The 25,102-nt window shown below is 33.2% G+C and overlaps 1 protein-coding gene across 2 annotated transcripts in view; it reads left to right on the forward strand.

Moving 5' to 3' along the window:
* Nucleotides 1–14,055: 14,055 nt before the first annotated feature.
* The window catches only part of LOC126734955 (hillarin), a 100,844-nt gene continuing 89,797 nt past the window's right edge, over nt 14,056–25,102 (forward strand). Inside the window, exon 1 of one of the 2 annotated variants that reach the window (XM_050438810.1) lies at nt 14,056–14,343. The gene's annotated coding sequence lies outside the window, so the exon portion shown is untranslated. The remainder of the gene's footprint in view (nt 14,344–25,102) is intronic. The other variant, XM_050438809.1, reaches the window with a different exon arrangement.

Consider the following 25,102-nt stretch of genomic DNA (forward strand, 5'->3'; position numbering starts at 1 on the left):
GCATATCGGAGATCTTCTCGCTATAGAATATCTAGCTACTATAGTATTGCCTTAACGGTGAGAAGATCATTTTTGATAAAAAAAATTAAGGTAAATAATTAATATTTAAACTTAATTGTCGGTTATCTATGTTGCTCAAAAGAATTTTTTTCTTTTGTAAACTTTAGCTGGCTTCAGGCTTGATTTTGTGTTGCAGTATGTTTTAGACGCTGGATGATAATGGCATGGCACCAGCTGTAAAATCCATTGAATTTTGGTTCTATCTAAATTTTTTTTTAATTCAAACCAATTAAACTCGATTCACATTATTACCACGTTTATACGGGAAATTAAACCACTTTAGCGGCTAAACCGGTTTAGAGATAGTTCACTTTGGCTAGTGTTTGCATAAGAGAATTAAGAAAGGAATTCCACCTTAAGATTAAACAACTGTTTTTCATTGCCAATCTATGAAAAAAAATATATTGAGTGAGCTGACTAGTTTATTAGTTGAAAGATGGCTAGTTTATCGGCTTATGTTTTGTTTTTACTTTATAGTTCTTTAAATTTTGCGAGACTATAAAACACAACTATAACAAAATCAAAGAGGAAAAATCCGTCTCGGTTTTCAATTTTTTATTAGTTGGCAGCACAGAAAATTAATGCGAATTTGGATCTTCTCCCGTATACACGGAACCTTAATGTGCATTTCAGCCAGATCATCCACACATTTAAAATGTTTTAAAATAATGCAAATTAGAAAGGCTAAAACGGTTTACGGGTGTCTACACATGCGTTTTATCTTAATTCGCATTTCGCTAATAGTCCAGGACTATTAGACGAAAAGAAGATCAATCTGCTGAAAAAATCCCACCTGGCTGAATTTTTTACCAGAGCTTCTTTTCGACATTATAAATCATCCCTTAAAAGTCCCCCATGATTGGTGGAGCTTTTTTTTATGGGGGGTCAAATGTCACAAAAAACACTTTTTTACAAATACCGTCGAAACTATCAATCCTACGATAAAATGAGCTATTGACTTTTTTGTTCAGTATGAAGTTCTCCACAAAAAAAGGTCTTATGCATTTTTTTCGTAGAGACCTTCGATTTGCAGAAAATTGCGGTCAAAATGTCGTAACTGTCAAAAATCATAAAATTCGAGTCAAAACGTGTTTTGAAATCGTTTTCTCATTGAATATTTATGGTAGGGGCTCTATAGGTATTCCCTCTTGTGACCTAGAGCACAGCTGGCCCTTTTTTTCTATGGTCGTATGTGCGTCACTGTATACCTGGCTGTGGGACATTGACGTCATTTGACCAGTCTTCAGGCCAGTATTCTGTTATTCTCAGTTGTAAACAGACATGTAGAATAATTTCTCACAGTTTTTTCGTGATATTATTCACCTAGTTATCGAGAAATGGCCGAAAATTACTAAATTTGCGACAAATCGCTGTCAGACGGAGCGACTGTTTGTGTCGAGCGCGGTATTAAAACCTTACGTGACGCCGGTATCGAGCGAAATGATGGAAAAATTGCATTTTTGCGGAGTGTCGATTCGATAAAAGTACACGTGATGTGTCGCAAGGAATATACTCGTGCAAGTGGTATTACTGGGGCTAAAAGGGAGCGAGATGCTGTCCCCAGTACCTCGACTGCTAGCCCTCCTCGACGAAGAATGCGTTCTGCCGAGAGCGAGCAATTTGAATTCGATAAAAATTTATTTTGTGGATTGGAGTGTTCTGAAGGACATGAAAGACGAGTTCCTATGAGTCGTCGGCGAAAAATCAAGCAGGTCTCCACATCGACATTTAAATCGACAGTGCTTGCTACAGCTCAAAAGCGTAATGATTCTTTCTTGGTAGGCTAGTTGAGAATCGTATTATTTAAGAAGAAGATTTAGTAGCAGTAAATGCGAAATATCATAGTGAGTGCTACGTCTCTTTCGCGCGACCTTTATTATTCCAAAAGCATGGGAGACCCCAAGATATGAGGATCTCCCATGCTTTTGGAATGATAAATTCTGAATTGAAAAAGGTATGTACAGATTTTGTTCCTGACGATGTTGCCGTAAAATCAAAAATCGTTGGAAAAAACAGTAAAAAAATCGCCATTACCACGAAGAGTCAAAGTTCGACTATGATTTGCTTCTCCGATGTTCGTCATGATATCTTGAACAAAACCTGGTATGAAAATCGAAAATACGATGAAAAAGAAGAACGTTTCAGAATTTTAAAGGCCGCTGCAGCAATCATTCGCGAAGATATTCAATCCACACCTATTAATAGTGATTACTATCCTCCTACAAATCAGATGTTCGACAATATTAATGAAGATATTCCTGAAAGTTTGCAATATTTATTGGAACAAATTATCATTTAAAAATAAAAAAGGAAAGATGCAGCCACTGAAATTAAAGTGTACTGCTTTGAGTCATTGCATTATGTTAGCAGTGCGACCACGATCCTTCATATCGCGTTTACAAATTGGCTTATCAGTTTTTCTACATAGAAGATTCGGGTCTAGGCGTATTCTTGACATATTATCAAGCTTGGGATTATCATCATCATCATATAAAGATACACTTCTCTATGAAGTTGCTGCTATTCACCATCCTCAACCGTTCATATTACCACCTGAAACTGGAACATTTATACAATTCGCTGCTGATAATGCTGATATTAATGTTTATACAATCGGTGGTCATAATACCATTCACATAATAAGATACGATAAAGCTGTTAAACTTTCAATGCTACCACCGACATCGAGTGCAGCTCAATCACATTTATGTTGTGTTTATTATCAAGTCCAGAAATGGCTTGGTAAGAATTTGAATCCATTGGATTGGGGATGGACCATGGTTGATAATTATTTACAGCCAATACAAACATTATTGCCACCTGCTCCTGATGTTTTATTAAACACAATCTTTTGTAATTGTACGAAAGGTTGTGGAGCTAATTGCGGATGTAGGAAACTTGGACTACACTGCTCTCCGATTTGCGGCTACTGCCATGGACAATCCTGTTTAAACATAAAATCGGACAATGAAGAGTCCAAAAACATTGAATTTGATGAAAATTTAGATCCAATGAATTTTTTGTGCTCAACACTTGAAGTTGGGGAAGACTTGGAAGATGCCGCATAATTTCACACTGATGACTAAATAAAAAATCCTATTTACTTCATATTTTCGTTGTAGCTTCGTGGATTAGGCCTATTGGAGAGACCACATGTAAAAAAAAACGCTTCTGGTACTTTAGCTCTATGGTGACGTGGAAAAAAGTACAATATTTTACAATTTTTTCAATGTCCAACATTGAAAGTAAAATTTCTATAATATAAAAATTACCTGTACGAAAAAAATGCATAAAGACCTTTTTTGTGGAGAATTTCGTACTGAACAAAAAAGGTAATAGCTCATTTTATCGTAGGATTGATAGTTTCGATGTTATTTGTAAAGAAGTGTTTTTTGTGATCTTTGACCCCCCATGAAAAAAGCTCCACATGGATTCATGGAGACTTTTGAGGGATGATTTGTAATGTCAAAAAGAAGCTCTGGTAAAAAAATCAGCCGGATGGGATTTTTTCAGCAGAGAAAGTCTAATCGTCCTGGACTATAATGCGGATTAGGCTACGGTTACAGTGCAAGCGATTTCGCGCGAACTGCCTTGAATTCACGCGAAAAATAAGTGTTTCCTGGTATTTCTAAAATTCGCGCGGTTAAAATCAATTTCATAAGTTTTAATTATTAAAGCACAGGTCATCAACAAAATTAATTTAAAGTTTTATATCGAAGAAGAATTTTATCTAGCTGAGAGTTCAGTATTGAAATTAATTACATTTAACAAAAGAAATAGGCGGTTCTGGATCAACAAAATATACCCAAATCATTATGTAAGCGAATACTACCAGATTTTCGAAGAATCCAAATTGTAACCGATAAAGTTCTTTGAATATTAACGAATGAGTAATAACACGTATTCTTATATATTGAACGCAATAGAGGAAGAAGTAAGAAAATAGTGCAACTTCAGTGAATGTATTTGTCCATCCAAAAAACTTACAGTAATATTAAGGTAAGTAATGCTCTCTCAGCAAATCTCATTTTAATTTTAAACCATGAGATTGGTAACAAACGTAGCCATATCATAATCCCGGTGTTCCTCTTGTGGAGTTTCATTTTCGAGGCCAGGTTTAATGCGTATTGATGAGTTGGAGTGCTGAAATACGGAACTGAAATACGGAAGGTGAAGGACAGAGTGATGGCGAAGATAACTCATACCAACTCGAGTTAGCTGAGGCACGTAAAACTGCTGACTGAAGAATAGTATTGGTAGAATACGCAACCTGGGCCGCGGAAGAACTATGTACTTGCATAAGTTATGGACTTCATTTTGTTAAGAAGGACGTGTTGTAGTTGTAACTGTATATTGAGCTTCTTTTCTTGTTTCACGTCTTTGAAATGAGATACTAAGCTCATTAAGAAATGATAGTCATAATCTTGATGTATTTCGGTTTCCACTTTGTTTAAAAAAGTTTAGTTTTTCTTGTTCTATTGCTATAATTCTTTTCGGGATATTTTTGGCAGAGTTTACTGCTTCTTGCTTAAGAATTCCTGCATTTTGCGTGATGATTCCTGTTGTTGTTTGGTAGCACTAGTAGATGGATAAACCTTTCCCACGTCGTTTGGATGGTCATCAACGGTATTTTGTGTTTTGGGAGATTCTGTTTCACCATCTAATTCTTCATTTGATTCCTTACTTATTGGTAATATTGGGTTATCTTTAGGTAGCGAAATATTTCTTGAAGTATCCCTCGGTGTTATTTGATCTGTCAAAAAATACAAACTCTTAAAGTGTGGCCTAGAAGAACCACCTTTTTCCCCTCCTGTCGCACCGGGCCCCATGTCTTTTTTTTGCCAGTTCACCTAAAAAAATCAGTATTGAAGAACTGCTTAAGTGAATTATAATATGCATGAACATTTATATTACTAAATATATTATATTTCTAAATTTTCTTCAAATTTCTGTCAACTGGACTTGGATTTCGCTCCTTAGCCTATTCATTCAGAATGTCACATAGCACAATAAGAAATTTCATATATGAAACTTGTATAGATATATGGAAAAAATTGCAGCCTTAGCACTTGCCTCAGTCTACAAAGAATTTGCAATTGAAAAGCTCTATAAAGCAAGTTGATGGCGAAACATTCGCTCCTGCCACATTATATGAGCAACTAGAATAAGGACATTGCCTTCCAGAAGACAAAAAACTTCCTAATTCCGAAATAGCCCTTCCACACGTTTTAGTAGGTAATGGTCTGGCACGAACACCTCTTAAATAAACTTTAAGTAGTATTGTTATCGCTTGCCACTAACTCTCATTGCTTGGCTTAAAATCTCTCTCAGGAACCGATTCATCCATGTTATTGTTGATACACACCTCATAGAGGTTTCAAATTAACGCTGGTGTCCCTCAGGGTCGCATCTTGTTCCGCACCTCTTTCTGTTTTATATCAAAGATCTTCTCGACGAGACTTCAAATTCAACAGCTTTGCCGCTTGACAATATATTGGTGTCTTCCTTCAAGTTGCCCAACTACTTCAGCCGACACCCAGTGTCATAGGCGTTTCTAAGTAACAACTATTAATGCCAACCTCCACAACATTTTCACCATTTTCACAAAATGAAAAGACTGTATACGACGCAGATTTGTCCATCTCTGGTGTATTGCTCCCACATATGAAACTCTTTATCAAAATACCCTTTAAAGTGGCTTGATTCATTACATATTGTTATATCTTAAAATCGCTTTAACAGGACTCCTTTTTTACGAAAAAGTTTAAGTCTGTGGAATGAACTGCGTGTTTTCCGAACATTAGTACTTGCAGAAGTTTAAGAAAAGTGTCAACAGACACCTTCGTAGCACTGGCACTACTCGTAAAACTCGATTAGCATATTATTTGCCCTTTTGTGACAGTGTATTTGGTTAAAAAAATTAGTATTAAAATATTGTAGAAAAAACTCAAAAAAAGGTTACTAAGTATTTCATTTTTCCCGTATCATCATCAAAATATCTATCATTACAGAGTATTTTTTACGTAATATTAAGCTTGTATTATTATTTACTAGTTAATATTAAATTTCGAGAAGTTTAGTAGTTAATGGAAGTAGTACCAAGAAGGAGATAATAAATAAAATAATGAAATCAAGTTAAATTATTTATAGCTTATATCAAAAATTCGTTTTCTCGATCTCTCAGCATAATCCTAATATTTTTATTTTAGCTTTTTAATACGTTTGTATTTACATTGTTAATATTTTATTTTAATTAATTGATTCTTCTTTTTATGAATTAGCTTATAGCTCTAAGATCTTAGCAAACAAAAGACTTAAAAAATAGTAAAATGTACTTTAACTAAAATAACTAATAAACTTGGCTATAAAATGTGATTTTGAATGATGAATGAATCAATTTTGCAAAAAATATTATTATTGTATTTTAAATTATTTCGTAAATACCGATAAAGAAAACTATTGAAATACCCTTCAATAGATTTCCGTAAAAGTTTCAGTAATTTTTTGAAAATTTTTCAATTAGTAATTTACATAATATAATATAAACTTAATAGCATATTATGCTAAGTAATAAAAAAAATGCAATAAAAATTAACAACAAGCCTAAAGATTGTTACATAAAAACCGGCGAAAGATACAAAATGAAAGTTGCTTCTTTACTTGCCCGTCGATGTCTCCATAAACGGGAAGACAAAATGCATCTGTTGTTTTGTTTGGTGAAAACCACGGTCTTATTAGAAAATGCATAAGGAAGAGTGACTTTTTTTATTTATTAAAAAAAACAATATTATTATTGTTATTACGTATTTGCAATCATGAAGTGTTCTTTTTATTGTCATTTCTTGTTATCTGATTTGAAACCACATTATAAATTTATAACCATATTCAATTATGTTTTTATTTAAAACATGCTTATTTTACGTAATAAACCGATAAAAAGCAAACGAGTTTGCCTGGATAACATTTCTTTTAATAAAAATAGTTATAATTATTTTTCTCTTTTAACTTACATCCGTTAATGTTGAAAAACTTAAAAATATTGGCTTTCCAGGAAAATAATTTAATAATTTTAAAAGTTATATAACTGGCAGGATTCATAACGGTGGTATAAATGGTGTCTAATTTATTTTGACAAAAGAGTGATGAAATCATAGAATGATTCAATTATCTTGGCTCCCTTAGTGTATATATTTATTGTAAACAATTATAGGGTAATTAAAAAATACTGATTATGAATGAAACTTCGCCTAGTTAAATACCATTATATTTCAATTACAAAGCAGCTATCAAATATATGAAACATAAATAAAGATGTTTTATTATTAGTACTGTTATTATTACTATTATCAATATAGTTTTTTTTAAGTGCTCGATTTACTTACATGTTTCGGCTCTGAATTTTTTATAGACTTCTGCATTAGCTGATAAGTATTTTTTTACAATATAGATTTTCATTAAATTTTTCTTCAAGTTTTTACTTTATTATTATTCTTATGGTACTGATAATCAGAGGCATAGTCTAAAAGTCCTTCAGATTCCACAACCCTTTGATTTCGCGAAATAGCACATTATGAGAAGGCTAGATATTGAGTCTTATTTTCTTGTGCAATATTGGGTATTTTAAGCAGTTTCTTTTATAGTATGGCTGCAACTTCATTGTATCTCTTCAGGTACTTATAAGTATTGGCAAGCAGAGATAATGCACTTTTCGTGCAATTTGCGCAGAGTTCAATTCTGTTTTGACTATTGCAGTCAATCGTGAATTTAATTTTCTGGTGAGTTTCTCCTTAATTGCTTTGTGCTCGACTCTCTACTTTGTTATTAAAATATTTATATGGGTCTCTTGCCATTGCTGTGGTTGTAAATGACTTTAGTCAGTAGTTCTCTATACTTTCTGTTTCATATGCTCTACACTTGACCACTTGCTTACATCCTTTTATAATTATTATTATTTTTTGGTTTTGGGTCTTTTAAGCTTCCACCGATGATTTTTTGGTATCCTGGTGAAAAAACATTTTAGTTTTTACCACTTAGGCACCAGTTAAGAATTTTCTGACTATATGACAGAGTGGAGTATGGACTGCGTTCTGCATATATGTTATGATCGTCGGTGATAATCCGATAACCTGAATGTTTTTAGTGAGCTTTGTCGATCTTTTCTCCTTTGCCCAAATTACCAGTACAATATTTAAGAGATGTGTTAAGAGACTTTATTCAACTGCCAGATTTGCTTCAGTTCTATACCTAGGATAGCCACTGCTATATCGATAATAAGATCAATTATCCTGTTTTTGTCAATAATGACGATATCATCCCAGTATAGTACTGTTGTGGGTATTTCTAAAACTGCCTGTGGCTCGTATATAATATGGTGGACAGGTTTTAAGAAGACTATTTTTGAGAGCCAGTTGTTGATGAATAATCGACAGTGGTTGGAACATAGTGGGTGAACTGTATTACATTTTCTGTTACTTCAATTTAAAGGTAGAGTTTCTGGTTATTTCGTGTTCTTATTACTTTACCTTGTATAGCTATAAAAAAACCCTCGGTCTCTGAGTAGAAATAACCAACTCTAAATCATGCTAACGAAGATAGTTTGTCAAAGTTATTTGGCTGTAGACTCTTTGGGAACTTGCTATGCAGCGCTTGCTCCATTCATGCAGCGCATTCTTGTTGGACTGAGTTTATGGTAAATTCGAGATTCTGTATTGCAGATTTAGAAGTATATACCCTTGATCTTTCTGGTCTGCAAATCTCATAAATGTATTAAGGAGTCGTCGCCTCAGACTTTGATCTTGGATTCTGCATAACTTGTAGATGTTTGTAGAAATTGCGTGTAATCAATGCGTTTATTTTGCGGCATTATCAAATATTTATAAGTTCTGGTTGCCGATTTTTAATGTCCTGAAACTGTTTTATTTGATTCTCTACTACGCCTTTCTTGATGTTTATAAAAGCGCACTTACCAAGTTCAAATAACATGCGTATGTCACTACTAAATATTTTAACGCTGTTAACTAAAGAGTATAGTCCGCTTTGACTTCTTCGGTAAAACAGGTGGAATATGTTGTGATTGTTACTTATATTGAGCCTCTTGTATCCAATATTTGTATTATTAAGGAATGTAGATAGAAGGTTCAATGCTAGGCGAAACCATGTCGGTGTTAAAGAATCTCCTTGGAAAATTTCTCTGGAATCTTTTAATTTACCCTCGTTATTATTATTGAGAAGAATATTGCTTCTTCAAGTGCCCATAAGGTAATGTAGTACTTTGGGACATATTTAGTAGATTTTCAGTTTCTTTAGTAGCCAGTTATGAGAAACAGAATCAAAAGCCTTGCGATAATCTATGTAGCCACATATTTTTTTTTGGCCTGGTTTTGTTTTATAAACACTGCATTACTAGAAACTTTACCGCAGCTGGCCCTAGGATGCAACCTTTTTGTTCTTCTTCTAGAATATTATTGGTAATATAGTAATTGTATATTCGGTTGTTGAAGGTGACGTAAATAGTTTGTATATAACTGACAGGCATGTTATTGGTCTGTAATTGCTTAGTATATTATGATATATATGAATATTTGTAGAATCAACTAGCGCTTCTCTAAAACAATGAGCCAAAGGTGAAAATCATGCTGGAAGATTCTTGAGCCAAAAATTTAGTAGCTGATTTTGACCTGGCGATTTCCAATTGCTTTCTTAAAGTTTGAGAAATTTCCTCAGCTCAAGCTTTTTGCATCTTTATCACCAGCTATTCAGGCGCTGCACGGCATGCTGATATCTTTCTTAGTTTTCCCACAAATGCATCTTTAGTCCCCCCTAGAACACCAATTATGAGTACCATCAAATGCACTGTGCATTGCGGATACAGCCTGCGCAGCCAACCAGATCTAAATACAGCTCGACATTTGTTTCTGCCGGGGCAGAAAACTTTATGACATACATTAAACTGTTCGATTCATCTAGTAGAAATATACCAGGTTTTTTAGCGTGGAGACGTGTAGTTTAGTAATTCCTAATTCAAATTAGCGCAGTATTATTCTCCACTATTGTTTCGCTGTCATTGGGAGAGGTAAGAGAGATAGTCGACACCACAGAAACGTCGCAGATGATAATAAAGCACTCGAAATGCCGCATTCTGATATCGGCAAAAAGTGGAGAAATATTTAAAATATTGTATTATTTTTAGCTGTATAACATTTATTTTCCTACCGAGCTCTAATATCAAATCTCTTTAGAGTGTTTTTTGTTGTGTTGCCAATAAATATTGAAATACCCGCCTTTTTTATAAATAATTTTAATTTTATGATTTAGCAGAGGCAAAAAGTGAAGAAACATTCCTGTCTCATCTCTTTGTTTTTTTAATTCTGCAAATTGTATGACTGAAATTGAGTTCAGTTAAACCTAGGTTGTATCCTATTTCGGTTTAAAAATGCCACGCGGATACAGTTTATCGGGCGATGTAAAAAAAATAATTGTTGACAAATTTAATAGTGGGCAAAAGCAAGCTTCAATAGCTAAAGATTTAAATCTTAATAGATCAATTATAAGCAAGGTTATTCTCTTTTGGAAGATCAGATCAGAAGACCCAAAAACTAATGATGCCGAAGATAGAAAAATTAAGAGGTTTGTAACCAGTAACCCATTTGCTTCAGCTAGTAGTGTTAAACAAGAATTACCAGAAGTTTCACTCTCAATTCGAAGCATTCGGTATCGCCTTAGTAAAATGGGACTGTATGGGCGGCGTTCAGCAAAGAAACCTTTTATTTCACCTAGGAACAGGGCTGCCAGACTACAGTTTGCAAGAGATCATCTTTCATGGACCGTGGAAAAATGGAAAAATGTTTTATTTTCGGATAAGAGCAAATTAAATTTGTTTGGATCCGATGGTGTAAAGTGTGTATGACGTCCGAAGAGTTGTAACTTTGTACTTAATCCTAAATACACTTTGCCCACTATAAAACATGGAAGTGGAAATGTCATGGTGTGGAGGTGTTCTTTAGGAAGAGGTGTTCGTCCATTAGTGCGTGTAAAAGGTAAAATGGATCGTTTTAAATATCTACGCATTCTTAAGTAGCAAATGCTTTCACATGCTGAAGACAACATGCCATTATTGTGGACGTTTCAACACGATAACGATCCAAAGCATACCTCAGTACTTGTGAAACAGTGGTTAGCTAGCAATAAAGTTAATGTCATGAGGTGGCCTGCTCAGAACCCGGATATTAACCCTATAGAAAATCTTTGGGAAGAATTCGACCGATGTCTAGGATTGAAGAACAAGGCTAAATTCAGAAACCAGGACGAATTATTTTAAAAATTAAATAAAATATGGTTGACCAGCAGTCCAGAATATATTAACAATCTAATGCTGTCACTGAATTCTAGGTGTATAGAGGTTATTAACACTAAGGGGTTTCCAACCCGATATTAATTGTACTCTATGGAAAAATTAAATAAATAAATTGTTTTTCCACTTTTTGCCGATAGTGTATCTATAGACATGCACTGGGCAAAGTGACAGTAAATGTACAACTGTTTCGGAATGCTGACAACATATTCTGCAACTAGGGTTGGTGACGTCATAAAATTGACTACGGTAGACTAGGATGTTAATTACTTCATCCTAGCAAGCAAGTAGAAAGCCCTCAGTGTCAGACTTTAGATCGGCAGATTTAAGAAAACGAAACGTGAGTCTTCTGAATAGATCCAGGTTTTATAGACCACTCCGTGCTGCGGCTTGTTGAGATTGTCCTCAAAAAGTATTTCGAGCCTCCACTCTAATAAGCGACAGTGCATCATCTGCATCCAATCAAAATCTCAGACCTAAGTAATCTGCTGCTTGCCCTTCTGCCCTAGGAAGAAATGCTCCGACCTTAGCGGCTTCATGATCTTTACGAGGCGTGGCAGTGGGACTTCGTTATTGATGATTTTGCAGGCTCCAAGCTTAAAAGACCTCTTCCTTCTTGATCCCTTAGCAGGTATATTATACTCTGGAAACTGACGAGCATGGATGAATGCTGCGGTTGCGATGCATCATCTTACGTGTGCTCACATCCAGCTTACGCAAATAGTCCCGCCTCTACTTCAGCACTTCAAAGGGGTAGAGAAGTATAGGCACTGCAAGCATATTTGCAGCAGTGACTTTGCTTACATCTGCTTCGGAGCATTATCTTGGCATTTCCGGTAACCTGTGCTTAGTTTTTAGCGATACCACACATTGAGATATTTGTATATCTCACTTGCTTCTAAGTGATTCAAAATAGCACCGAGTTGTTCGTTTCTGGATCGTTTCCATATCGGTTCTTTTCTAGACACCCATTTATCAAGATCAAACTCAGTACCTATGTCTCTGAAATATTCGTGGACCACTTTTAGGGATTGTTTTATGTTTGTTTGGCTGGAAGAATATAGTTTAAGGTCGTCCATATAAAAGAAATGGGTGATCTTATGCTCTCGATTTCCAGGTGGTTCACAGCAGTAGTCGCAAGTTTTCCGAAATAAGGAGTAGCGAAATGCAGAAGAGTTAAGAAGACTGAAGTACACACTATTTAAAAATAATCGGCTCTCTAGAAGTTTTTCCATTGTCCGATGATAAAGAAGACTTTGTTCTCCAGAGCGGCACTAATTTTATCAAACAACAAACAAACTATATAAAAACTTTTAGGTCGTTTACTTATTTTGGACCAATTTCGTCACAACTATCCCGCTTTTTTTCTCCCTTTGGCATAACCCCAGCTTTTAAAACCAATAATACAATAAAAAGGCATCTTAATTAAAACTAAAGATAAACTACCCCCGCTATCTTCTCCGGGAGTTTATGAGATTAGGTATAAAGAGTGCCCTGCAGTATACGTCGGCCAGTCTGGTAGGAAGATTTCTACTAGGATTAGTGAACACAAGTCCCAATATAAGAAATTTAAAAATACGATATCACAGTCACCAGATCGGCTTTTGCTAACCACCTCCTCAACTCCAAACATAATTTTCCTGACAGCCAAAATATAAAAATACTTTATCAGTGCAATAAAAATAAAAAACTAGACTTGTTGGAGACAATGGAAATTAGTAAAGCTTTTAAAAGCCCAGATCTGTCCTGTGTTAATGAAAGGTTTGAATTTGATGGCCACCTAGTTTTTAATAACCTTAAATAGTTCTAGACTCTCAAATAATGGTTAGATTTCCAAAATTTATAAGGTGATTTGATTGTTTAGTTGAGCTCTTTGTACATAGATAGTGCCACTTTATTGTAAGCTTTGTTTATTTATATGTTAGGTGTTTTGTATATGTTATGGTAAGTTTTTGTTGAATTTTCCTTTTTTCGGGTTACATCATTTTAACCATTATTTAGGTCTGATGATGCTCTAGTCAAGCGAAACATGTAACCTTTGTCATTTTATTAAATGTATTTGTGATGCTGTAGATTTTTTGTGTTTTTACCTTTTATAAAAGAGTTTTAGGTTTGACTGAAGATGCTTCTTGTTTGCAGCGTACAGTTTTGGATCATCTATAAAAAACAGATGACTTATTGTTTTTGCAGTTCTCCAGTTTCCCTGTTTTTAGAGATGTGCGATATCCAGCGCGGTTTAGACTCCGTGATAGGGGGTTCAGACATAGATAGAACCATAGTCTTTTGATGTTAATATTATTATTACCTTTTATTATTATTTATAACTATAAAAAGAACTATTCGTTTAGTGCAAATATCATAATTCTTAATTTTTTTTTAAATACGGGGGTTTTCTTCTTTAGTAGGGAAGAGTACTGAAGGTTACTAAATTCTAAGTTCTAGCCTTGAGACTTTTGATTTTAAAAATATCTCCATCGAATCGATATTTGACGGCTACGTCTTATTCTACAGCTTTGACACATCTACCGAAATTTCTTGGGTATAGGCGCCTGTTAAAGTAAATTTTTTCGAGCCACCATGTAGCCGGTGGTTATACCCACCATACCTCCACGCTGGGTGAGCACCATCGAACAGGTGAACCGCGGTATCGCGACGGTATGCATGCACGGCCAACGTCGCGGTCTTTCAGTGTCGAGCTACAACATGGCCGAGAAATAGCTCTTTTATTATAAACTGCGCGGTCACACTTTAGGTTATTCTTTTTTTTTTCGTTTGTCTAATTTCCATTGCCGTACGGGTGCTGTAACTTCTAACTAAAGGAACTTCTGGTTTCTGTGAGTGTCAAGTTCGGTGGTTCCAACTTGGATTTAGCAGAGTTCGGAGATACGACGACGTATGTAAGTGTCAAGTCGGTGAAGGATAAACGCGTAGACGTACGTATGTCCATATAAGATGTTTTAAAGTCGATGAAGGTTGCCTTTTTTAGATATTGTGTCGAGGTTTTATGGGTTTGTGGTGCTAAAGATGGGTTTTATATGGGTTTTAAAGGGTTGTAAGCTTTGTAAGGAAGCGCTAAACACTTTATGTTATAATATATTAAAATTATTGATAAATTTGTAATGAAAATCTTGTAAACTAGCAAACATTTTTATTATTTATTAACGAATATTTGTGAATTGATAGAACAAATAATATTTGGCAAAACTTGAATATTAAAAAATAATAATAATTTTGATGTAAATGCGAGTATATTTTACAAGGACAAGATATATTTTTGAAATGTATGTTAATAATGTTAAAGATTTTTCCTTACTTACGATGAAAAGATAAAATTGTCATCTTGGAAGTATATAAGCTTTTAAAAATAGTGGGTCAGCTTTTAACCAACCTTATGTCAAAATATGTTTCTTTTTGTTACTTTTTATTTGGATCCTTTCCTTCCAATATATAGGGTGATTTTTGAAAGTTAGTATTCTCACATTTTTGGCTACTAATTCAATGCCTATTAATTGAACAATTTTTTCCAATGAAATTTTGACTTAAAGTTTTCTTCTTGATTAGAATAATTTTAGCTAGGGAAGCAGCAGGGTCATAAGATAAACTCAAAACTCTTTTTATAAAAATTAGCCGACGTTTATTTGTCGTCTTCTTTAAGGCTGAAAGATACCATTTTATAAGCCATAAAATTCCTAATTTTCTAATACATAGATAAAATAAGTAAATAACAGTATTGAAACTTAGAGATAACTTATTTTTTTCGCAGTTAAAGATATACGTTCATTCAAATTCTAAAATAGGTCTTCGCTAAAAAAAACATAACATTAAAAATTAACTTACACATCAATAACTGGCTTAAAACATAAAAAGTTAAAATATCAATGACTAAATAACTAAATAAATAAAAATAAGGTAGGCCTTATTACGGTCTTTATACACAAAGATATAATAGTAAAGAGATGAAAAAGTATTTAGTCATTCTAAATATGCAAGGATGGTGAACTCTAGTAAATCAATGCTATTGTACTTAATCGGCCTACTATGTCTAATATGCCTAATATGTTGATAATATAAAGCAAAACAAAACAAAATCAAAAAGTTCTTAAACAAAGAACAAAATAAAACCAAATAATATAATGGCGTAAATATATTAGTCTGTTGATTACCCTTAAGAATATAGAAAAAAGAAAGTTATTAAATCTTATTTTTGGAACAGCAAATAGTAATAGTCAAGCATCTAACTGGCACTTGAAAAAAAATGTGTTTTGGGAATTAAGTAAAATTTATTAAGGTTAGGTATGCAATTAAAGTTATTTTAATTAATAAAATCATTTTAAATCAATGTTGTTTTGAGACATATGCTGATGTTTTTTAAGTCAAACACAAGCATTCTTCATATTTTTATGAAGCATATTTTTAATACTATCCTTATCTTACAGCAGTGGCGGCTCGTGGCGTATGCTAAAGGAGGTTCACAAAAAGGTGTAAATTATATATATTTTTTCTTCTATCAAAAAATCTTTTAGGCATCGTATAAAAGAAAAACTAAAAAAAGCATCAAGTAAGGATTTTTTTATTTTTTAACTTTACAGAAAAATATCAATTTATTAAAAAAAAACACATTAATGTGCTTAGACGTAAAGTCCATTCTTCTATTTTTATTTTCAGAAAATTTATCATTAAAGTTTGGAATATTCTCTATAAACTTTTTTCAATATATAGCATTACTAAGGCTGACAGTCTCTCTTCATTCATAGAACTTCGCAAAAAAGTTTTTATTCTCTTCAATGTTGAAAAGCATCGTTTACGTTCGGCCATAGTCATTGGTATGATAATAATTATTTGTAAAAGTGTAAAGGTAGCAGAAAATGTGCTTTGAAGATTATTTTCTATAAAAAACTGCAGCAAACTAATAGCACTACTTATAGTTCTGAAATCAGTTCTTCGGTAAATGAATTCTAATTCAGTCTGTAGGCGAACTTTATTTAAAAACGAATATGCTTGCAGTTGCAAACAAAGATTTGAATATAGGAAACTTCGGCAAAGGAGAAAGCAACATCTCTTCTAGGAATAAATGATACTGGATCAACATCTGAGATTGGCATTCCTGACCAGTTCCAGAAACTTAAGCTGTTCACGCATTTGTTCTAGATCCGATCTCACAATATGATAAAAAATAGTTTTTGAGGAATTTTGAAAATTATAAAGTGACTCTTCTACTATCTAGTTTAATAGTATCAAACTTATTTCTAAAAAAAGGCACTAATCCCCTTTCAGCCTTTTCGTTTTATTTATAAAAGGCTCATTGATAGTAAATCTTATGTTTAGATATATAAATTCGCCTCGAGGTCAAACCCTAAATTTTTTAATGTAAATATGACACCTTTTTATTAATTTTATAAAACCGCAATCATTTGTAATATAATACATTACACAGTTACATAGTAATAATAATAATAATAATAATAATAATAATAATAATAATAATAATAATAATAATAATAATAATAATAATAATAATAATAATAATAATAATAATAATAATAATAATAATAATAATAATAATAATAATAATAACAATAAAAATAATAATAATATTAATAATAATAATTGTTGATTTTTCATTAAGTTTAGTTAATTCAATAGTTGCATAGCTTAATGACATTAAAGGCAAACAAATGCTAAAACATATGTATCCCATGTTCAGTTTTATCCTACTAGACCATCTGATATCTCTGGACTGAATATTAAAGCATGTTATAAATTTAGATTTAGAGGCCAGTAGATATGACGAATTTAATAGAATTTTAAATAAAAATTACTTAAGAACTACTTATATGTCTAAGATAATAAATGAATGAAAATAAATCAATATACATATACATATACATATTATATACATTGATAAATTGACAATCTTATACTACATTATAATATACATTATAATGCCATTCTTCTGGTAATTTAAATCACTTAACTGATGGATTTAAAATATCTACAAAATTACCTCTATGATAAAATGCGCTGGTCCAAAAGAGTGTATCTGGTTTGTTATTGAATATTTTATTATTTACAAGAATGAAAGTTGTTGGCAGTATTTTTGAAAATCGGTCCTTTCCAAGGCCTTTATTTCTTGCAAATAAAATGCTCTTTTTCTCTTTAGTTTATTCTTTTTTATCATATAACTTTGTCTGAAATAAGTTGGCATTACTTTTAATAGCATAATTTCTCCTCAAATATTGTTTTAATTAGGTAATAAATGCTTATTTGCCTGCCATTATTCAAGACAATTAATAACTTGTATATTTACACTAGAACTGCCTTTAAATTTTATTTGAAATTTTTCTCAAAAAATCAACTATGGACTGTTTTAAAAAAATTCTCAAAAATCTACAACATTTTCAAAGTAAACGTTAAAATTAATACTAAGACACTGCTTTTTATCTATTTATTTAATAAGTAATTTTTTATTAAATCAATAGCAGAATCTTGGGATATTGACAATTAAAATTTTTAATACGTAAAAATTTTGCAAGTAAATGCAATTTTTTTCTTTTTAATATTTTTTCATAATTTTTTTTAACTAGTTTGTCTTGGTCTTTAACTCTGTTCTCAATAAAACTTTATTAATTCCTTCTTTAAAAATTTTTTATTTGGAATAGTAGAAATGTGTTCCTAGATTCAGCATTCTCTGATATCTGTGATGTACGCAGTACTATAGCTTCTGAATCCACTATTTGAGAATCGTTCTCATCATTGAAAAAAAATATATATCATGTTTTGCAAATGTCAACTATAGGAAAATTAACAACTCCTGGCTTCTATTGACTGGTATGAGTCTTTAAATATGAATGATTTGATTTGATTTGTTACTCTTTGCTTTATTTGTATATGATATTATTTATTGTTTTAATAATAGTAAATGCCTGAAACTTGCTGATGATTTAAAGTTTTGGAGATCAATTATAAATCCGTAGGACCAGGAACTCCTGCAACAACATCTTGATAGATTATGTGTATGGTATGCGAAAAATCAACTGAATCTGAATCTAAAAAGAGTTCGTGTTTATTGATTTTACGCACAAAGTAAATAGGTTCCCATCTCCCTATTCTATCAATTACTATTTCCAGCACTTAATCTATCTATCTTAGCTCGTTTATACTCCTAGAACAGTTTCTGTGATCTATTCTCAATAATCGAAAGGTGTTTTAAATTTGTCTTGTTTCTCAGTTGTTTAGCATTGCATATTATAGCATTGGTGAGATCGGTGGAATTTTCTATCACCATAGTTCTATCTTTGCTCCCGGTCTACTGTCCCAAACGTGACACCTGGATATCTGGATCTCTGATTCGCGCACAGTGCTCAATGACCTGGACAGCAACCTCTTTAACATTAGTTACTCATTTTTTGAGACCTTTAGAAGTTCTACCTCAGCTGCCATTGACTCTGCTTAAAAAGCTGGTTGTTTTCTTTTAAAATATCATTCTTATAATAATAATACTAATAGTATATTAATGGTGATAAGATTATGATAAGATGAATAAGAATTCTATGTAAAAATATTTAACCATTGACAATATAAAAAAAAAATTGGAACAATCACAGACTTGATGACATATATCAGTGCCATTCAGTGTGTCACTACTAATACGGATCTGGGTGTCCTTTTAGATACAATGTTAACCTTTGTTGACCACACCAATTCCATATCTGCAAGGAGCTCAAAGATACTTGGGTTTTTTCAAATAAATTGCCAGTATTTTTTTGTGAGGGCTACCAGATTGGTCTACTGTACGTTAGTAAGGCCTGTCTTGGAATACTGCTTAGTTGTGTGGTCATCATCAATTACAGTATGATGGAACAACAATTAAACTTGTCTCCACTTAGTACTCGTAGAAAGAGATTTGTTTAAACTTGTGAATGGCATGTTGGACTGTCCTATTCATTTAAATTCAATTGGCTTTAATGTACCTATCGTGTCAATGAATGATGAACTTCAACCCAATAAATAATTAATACGTCTTCAAATTAGTTAAGAAGTTAGCTTGCTCGTAATATTTGAGATTATATATGTATTATAATTAGTAGTATTTTGTTGGCAAACCACATTTCAGCTAATGGCGTACTTAATAAATAAATAAATAAGCTCAAATTCGACTAATTACACCGCCCAACAGCATGTATGTTGCATGAAATATTTTTATGATTCTAGGCTTATTTTTAATGCTGATATTAAATAATGTCATCAGTTTATATGTGTCAGCTCTAGTTTTTGAGTTAAAAGGAGGGAGTATTTTTTGGGAATTAAAAATACACTCAACGTACAAACATTTTTAATTACAAGAACTATACACTCAGGAATTTTCTTTTATTTGATTTTCTACTAGTTTTGAATGAACTGCTACTCTGAATACTCCAGCAAAAATCGGCCAACATATGTGCATCCCAGCGACCCTGAAATCGTTCCTCCATGGTTCGAAGATCTTGGTGGAATCGTTCACTCTGTTCTTCACTCATGTCACCGAGATTTTTAGAAAAATGGTGTAAATGGCTGTGTAGGAAGTGCACTTTGATGCTTATGTTACATCCAAGTCGCTGGAAGTGTGACAACATCTCTTCGACGTGCGCAATGTAATCATCACCCTTCCTATTACCTAAGAAATTTTGGATAACCCAAACAAAGGAATCCCATGCATTCTTCTCAATTTCTGACATTGAGCTGGTGAAATTAGGATCGTTTACCAACTTGCGAATTTGTGGACCATCAAATATACCTGCCTTGAGTTTTTCTGAACTTAGACTTGGAAATTTCCTTGAAATATATTTGAAACATTCACCATCTTTATTTAATGCCTGAACATATTGCTTCATTAAACCTAGTTTAATGTGCAGGGGTGGCAATATGATACGATCTCGTGGCACTAGAGGTTCATTTATAATATTAAGACTACCTGGAAGTAGTGCTTCCCTAGAGGGCCATTCTTTTTTTGACCAATGTTCTGATTTTGCTCTACTATCCCATAAACACATAAAACAAGGATATTTAGTGTAGCCTCCTTGTTGTCCTAAAAGGAAGTTCACCATCTTAAGATCAACGCAAATCACCCATTTATGATTGTTATATTTGATTTTGTTCATGACCAGTGCTAATGTGGGGTATTCTTCCTTAACTTTAGTTGAATGTGCTATTGGTATGGAGCCTAGTTTATTTCCGTTGTGCAATAGTACACACTTCAAACTCCGTTTTGACGAGTCAATAAATAAACGCCAATCGATTGGTTCATATTTCTGCAAGCCCATGGCAGTCATTAAACCAGAAATATTAGTACAAAATACAAAATTATCCTCCTCAGCGAAAATGGGAAGTAAGTCTTTTTCTCGAGTGCGGTAATAAGAAACTTTAGTTTCTTTAGTTAAAAGATTTCTCTCTTTTAATCTAAAGGCCAATAATTCAGACGAAGTTTTGGATAGTCCAAGGTCTCTAATTAAATCATCAAGTGCACTTTGATCGAATGGTTTTGGTTCAAAGAGATTTTCTGGAACAAACTCGTCATCGCTCATGCTACTCAGTTCATTCAATTCATCAGAACTTTCTGTAGATGTAGATGGTAATGGTAAAGATGTATCTTTTGAGCTCCTTACAGGCCTTACAGCTGATGTTGATGTGGGGTAAATCCATTTGGAGCGGTTCGTCTTGTTGATTCCTTTTATATTAACAACGCAAAAATAGCAGTCATCGTGATGATTTAAAGGTTCACGCCAAATCATTGGGGATTGGAATTTAAAAGAGACTTAGTGGCCCATAAACGTAATTCTTCAACACAAATTTTGCACACAATATTGGGCACCCAGCACTTGTTATCTGTTTCCAAAGGAAAACCAAAACACTCTAAATACGCTCGTTTCACAAAGTCTGACATATTCAATCGAAATTTTTGAAAAACATATTCACCACAAATATAACAAAAACAATTCGGATCGTTAATGCAGACCCTTCTTAGCGAAGTCATGATGAAAATTACAGTAATTTATCTAAAACGCGACTATAATAGATAAAAAACCAAAAATAAAGATAAATGAGAAGAACGTAGCTATATCTAAACAACTCGAGCTGTTAGAGTAAAACTGACGACAGATTCGAAATCAGATGCCTCGAATTAGTAAACAACAATAAAAATATTTCAGTCAACATAAAATAACCTTCGATTTGTTGTGCAGTGTTATATGACTACGATTTGCTGCTATCATGGAGAGTGTTGCGAAATAAGCATCATAAAGAATCAGAAATACGATCTTAGTATGAAATGGAGAAAAAATTTACAAAACTTAAGAAAAAATAAGTTATTGGAGTTTAAACTTAAACAGAACTTACACCTTTATCTGTGTTAATTCATTTTAAATTTTTTCGATGAAATGGACGGTTAATAATCTCATCCATTATTATCCAAGAGACCAACATACAAAATTGTTGAAAACAAAAACAAAGACACGATCTCATAATATACAACATCAATTGACAATGATAGACACACCTCTCGCAATAAGTGTGAAATGTGTGTATGGCTTTTAAAGGCCTGATGGTGTAGCTCTAGCTAGATCGAAACACGTGTAGCCTGTAATTATATGTTGTGAGACCGTGACTTTGTTTTTTTCCTTTGTTTTCGACAATGGTTAAGTCGTTTTCTTTTATTAGTTCTTGATAACTATTCTTGGTGATATACAAAACCAGGACATTAAGTTAATTTTGTAATAATAATCAGTCTTTCACACGCTGAAGTCGCCTTATACATATACAAAGTTTCTACATTAATTGCCGGTTGATCTCATCGAATAAAAATGTTACTAATCTAATACTGAGCTACTGCGACTCAAACAATTTATGGAAAAAGCTTGAAAAATACCTAAAATACAAAAAACGTTGCTAAGAATTTAGTTTTTTATTCTCTCAGATACCATCCACTCTATCCTCTAACGTTAGATATAAATAATCCGAGAAACTTCCTATGAAATGCTAAATAAATCTGTCAAATCGAACGTTACACAAACAGATTAAAATAATACCTCTATGATCGCTTATAAATTATTAAACTGGGTTCTTATAACTTTAATTTACTTTTTAATGCAACAGGCACCGGCTGCTGCTGCCGCGGAGAAACTTCGCAAGAATGTTTCAATTGCCTTGGAGCTAAGTTATACATTCCGCGGGCATATTTTTTTCGGTTTCGTAGAATTGTGTACAAGGTGCTTGAAATATGAGATTGTGTGAAGAAAATTTTTGTTTTGACACCATATTTGCTAGGTGGGTCATTCTTAACACGTTTTTGAAGAATAATCTGTTAGTGAATAGTGGGAACCGTTATTGTGTTAAAAAAGATCTTTCTCATTTTCTTGGTTTTTATCTCTCTCAGGGTTGCCACATACTGTCCTATCAGCTTACTATAATAAAAGATTTGTCTTGGTTGAACTAATAAAAATACGACGCTGACTTCAAACAGACCAGATATAATCTTAATAAACAAAGCCCAAAAGAAAACCTTTCTAATTGGCATCGCAGTGCCAAATACCAATAATGTCCTAGAAACGACACACACTAAACTTGCTAAATACGCAGATCTGGCTCACGAGATAAAACAACAATGGAGGCAAGATAATGTATATATACTTCCTCTAGTTATTTCATCCACTTGAATTGTCCCTTTAACACTGTCCAAAAACTTAACGCATTGGGTCTTTTCTCCTGGACGATTGTCACTATATAGAAATCTGTCATACTGAATACTGAATACATGCAAGATTGTTCGAAAGCTCTTAAATCTATCATAGCAAAATTCATCTTGCCTTCAGGCCGATGAAATTGACAACACCGCTATCAGCGAGCTAAAACAGAAAAATAATAATATTAATAATAATATTTTGCTGTATTACGGAAGATATCTCGTGGGTATCGTGTATACCGTAATCGTGGGTACAAGCAATATTACAATTACAGAAAATTTACCAATTACTTTTAAAAATAATACAAATGACCATACAAATGCAACACAAAAAGTCCAACTAATACTTAATTTATGCAGTAATGGATAAGGACCAATGTTGTCATTCAAAAATACTTAATACCGTAATAACTCCAGATTTCAGAGCAAGAATAATTCTTATGGAGAAAGGAACATTGGTTGTAAATGTTTTGTCTCAGATAAATCAACAAATGCCTAGTAAGAGAAGAATTGGGTGTCAAGAGGGGAAAGTCATTCAACTGCTGGTAACATGTGGGAATTTTCGAGGAGACCTAACATACTTGTGAATCAGCGCCGATGTTTCCAAGATAAATAATGAATAGAGTGTCAGGATCCTTTCCGAAATAAACAGTGATATACATAAAGCTCTTAAGTCAGAGGAACATAGATGCCTAACTGCCTTCTTTTGTAATAAAAATATTATATTCAATAGACCCTTGTAAGCCAAACCCCAGAATGGCATACCATATCTGATATGTGATTCTATCAAGGCAAAAAACACCGGACCGGCAACATCCTTTCCAAGTTAAATCTTTCACAACCCTAAGAGCAAAGCAGCCGGAATGCTAGATTTATAATATGATCCATAAATTTCAGTTGACCATCAATAGTAATACCAAGAACCTGCAACTCTCTTTATTCTGTAGAGCTGTTTATTAAACATAAGATTCCCTACGTCCCAATTAAACTAAAATGAAAGATTTTGGAAGAAATTATGGTATCATCTGCAAATAAAACCAATCGGTCGAAAAGTTACAGAAAGTTTCAGTTCTTCATGTAGAATAAAAATAAAAGAGACCCCAACACTGATCCTTGTAGAGCACCCGATTTAAGTGTTCTTTATCGAGACAGAGATCCACCAACTGCAACTCTCTGAGTGCTATGAATCAGATAAGAGCTGAGTCACTACATCCGCAAACCCGTATCAGTCAAGCTTAGATACAACAGTATTCCATGATTGATACAATCAAACGCTTTTGGCAGATCACAGCCGTGGACATCCCAGCATTAAGAGATGCATTAACACCATCCCAGAAGTTAAATATAGCATCGTGAGTACCTTTGGTTTTTGGAATCTATACTGATTAGCGCATAAAATCCTATTGTGAGACAAAAACTCATATTTCTGGTCTTCAATACGTTAAAGTGTACGGATAGAATATAATAGACGATAGTTACAAACCTGATTCAAATCACCCTCCACAAAAAATTTGCCAGTATGCCAGAAGGAATTCACGTCACAGGCTAAAGAACTCCAAGCATTCTGTAGTAAACATAAAATAATCTCACTGAAATTCAATCAAGTCCCAAAGATTTGTGGTTTTTAATGATCACGACCGCCTCGAGAACTTGTTGATTATAGGATGGAAAAAAAAAACCAATAAGGAACTGAAACCTACTGAATGTATTTAACTGGATCCCTGCTACCAGAATTAACCTCCAACAGCTCTTTAACCCTATCACAAAAAGAGTCATTTTACTTATTCACTTTCAACGTAACTTGTATGATTGTGTAAGCTAATTTATAACAATAGAATAGAATAGGATAGAACAACTCATTTGACAAATCGAGATTTCTTTAAATTATTTGGCTGACGTAAAATACGCATAATATAAATAATATGAAATAAGCTTTAAATTCTTAAAACCTTTTTTAATTGGACCAGTAGAGTTACAAC

This window comes from Anthonomus grandis, chromosome 4, assembly GCF_022605725.1.
Source record: "Anthonomus grandis grandis chromosome 4, icAntGran1.3, whole genome shotgun sequence".
NCBI lineage: Eukaryota > Metazoa > Arthropoda > Insecta > Coleoptera > Curculionidae > Anthonomus > Anthonomus grandis.